The following is a 2,790-nucleotide window of genomic DNA, read 5'->3' as shown; positions in this document are numbered from 1 at the left end:
CTATATATATATATATATATTATAAAATATTTAACAAAAATTCTTAAAAATCATTTCATATGCATTAAGTATTGTTTATTAATGCATATTACTTAAAATTCAAGATTACAAGTAAATTGTGTGTATGTACAACTTATTAAAGCTACATATTTGAATTTGTGTAACTAAGTGCAGATAAACATGATCAAATACTTGATAGGTATCTCATTTTAAATGTAAAAAATCTATAATATATTTAGAATAATCATTGAATTCTTACAAAATAGTAAATATTGTCTTTCTAAAAACAAAACTAATATCATCAAACCAACAATAAATGACTTCACTATCAAATCAAACTTAAATTATAATAAAAAACTGAATTAAATAAATTATACAAAAAAATAAGAACTTTTAAACATTTAATTTGATATTAAAATCGGTACATTTTTTTTTTTTCAAAATTTTATGATACCTTCAAATTTATATTTTATTCAAAAAACAAAACATTATCGTTTTTTCAGTAGTACATAAAATCGTATTATAATATCGACGGAGACAAAATAAAACGAAACATTAAAATCGAAATGTATCTCGATGTATTGCACGAGTACCCTTCTAGCATACACACACACACATATATATATATATATATATATATATAATGATACACATGGAAAAGATTAAGAGAGAATTATGAAAAAAGAACTACAGAACCATGAATAAAAACCGATGAAAAATGTATATTAAATTGGATGTAAAATTAAAGATAATAAACTACAAAAAAAACTCATGAAAAAGGTATATGAAAACTGGCGTATTTTGTTTCACTCCAACTTTTGATATACTTTACCGATTTTCTATGTAACTAATTAGAAAAAAATATGTTTATTTTAAAAGGAAGGTGGTTATAACAACTTTTTAACCGCTAGATCATCTCAATCTAACGATATTGGATTGACTATTTGGTTCCTTTTTTTACTGGTCTCTCTCGATCTCACTCCATGTTATGTACACTACGAAACACATTCTGACGGATTTTATAGCTAGAAAACACTATTTTCGGTGGAATATCTGACAGATTGACCATTTCTGGTAGATTATGGCCGTTGGAAATCCGCCACTGATATTTTTCTAAAAAAATTCAACTTCCTTGACTTAATTAATTAAATTAATAATTAAGATTAAATTATATGCGGATTTCCGGGTCCGTCAGCAATTATTCAGCTGGTAATTAATTGTTTAAATAATTATTTTTTTAAATAAAATAAATTTACAGCCGGATTTATCCATCATTAACCTGTCAATAACTTAGAACTTTTTATTAAAAAATTACAGTTAATTTTATTTGAATTTTCCTATACAAATAGACATATTTATATGTTAGTTGTATACCCTTTGCAATACAGCGGGACGTAGAATTTTATTATGAATTGTAGATAAACAATAAAGAGGAATATAGTAAAAGAATTACATTAATATCTTATTTCATGTAGCCATAACCATTCTCCAAATTTCCACCATTTTATCTTCAATCCTCATCCTAACCGAGCTTCTGTTAGATCTGATCTGATGCAGCTATAAAACATACACTTTCTTTAATCTGATAAAACCCCAAATTCAGTTGAGTAAACAACAGATAAAGCTCACTGACTACGTATCTGATCTAAAACCATTGAAAGAAAACATAACTAGACAAAAATGATGTTCACTCTGTATATATGTTTGACAATGATCCAAATTTAACTCTGTTTAATGTGATTACTTCAAATGGAGCTACATGTTCCCAACGATGATCAAAATCACAACTACGTTCCGACTCATAAAAAACATGTAAATGATCTAAGCATGGCTTACAAAGAAGTCATGGTTGGCAACTTCTACCACAGTTCTATGTAATCATAACAAGTAATGTTTAACAGCTGAGATATCTTGAACAATTGGCCTAAATAAAACTCACACAGACATTAAAAAAACTGTTATACAGATAAAGCAGCAAAATAGGGACGGAACCAGTTACACAGTTGGTGACCAATTGCTTATATAACAAAGAATCATCGGTGCAATTATCCAAGTATGAGTGTTGAGATACATCAGGATTCACACGTATCATCTAATTTCCACCTTCCTGAAACATATACAAGGGTGATGTAGCCATGTTTGTAGCAAAACTATTATGGAATTAGCCAAGACAACGTAAATATCCAATTTATGTCTAAGAAACATACGATCATATTAACTCTCAATAAATTAAACAGAGAGTGAATTAATATATGTTATATATAATCTTAGAAAAAAGTTGAATTGGATTACATGATCTTTGCATAGAATATATTCATTCTTAGCTTGATCAATGACTCAAGAATTATATGATACAAGAAGGGTATTCGTACAATGCAGCGAGATACATCTCGATTTTAATATTTTGGTTTTTTTTTTGTCTCGGTCGATGTTATAAGAAATTGAAAAAAAATATATTGATATTAGTACCAAAATGACTTTAAAATTTCTCTTTTTTGTGTATTTCTTTAATTCGTTTTTTTGATTTAATAATATATTTTTTATAAAAATAATAATTAAGTATTTTGATTTTAATAAGTATTTTTTTTATAAAAATGATTATTCTAATTATCTTTTAAATTTTTTATATTTAAAATGAGATGTTTATCTTCAATTTGATTATGTTTATATGCAGTTAGTTACACGAATTCAAACATGAAACTTTAATATGTTGTACTTACGCAAAATTTACTTGTAATCTTGAATTTTAAGTAATATGCATCAATAAGCAGTACTTCATACATAAAAAAT

The sequence above is a fragment of the Cynara cardunculus genome, assembly GCF_001531365.2.
Source record: "Cynara cardunculus var. scolymus isolate 2C chromosome LG 15, CcrdV1, whole genome shotgun sequence".
In the NCBI taxonomy this organism is placed as follows: Eukaryota; Viridiplantae; Streptophyta; class Magnoliopsida; order Asterales; family Asteraceae; genus Cynara; species Cynara cardunculus.
The sequence above is the reverse complement of the archived record's forward strand: the minus strand, read 5'-3'. Positions refer to the sequence as shown.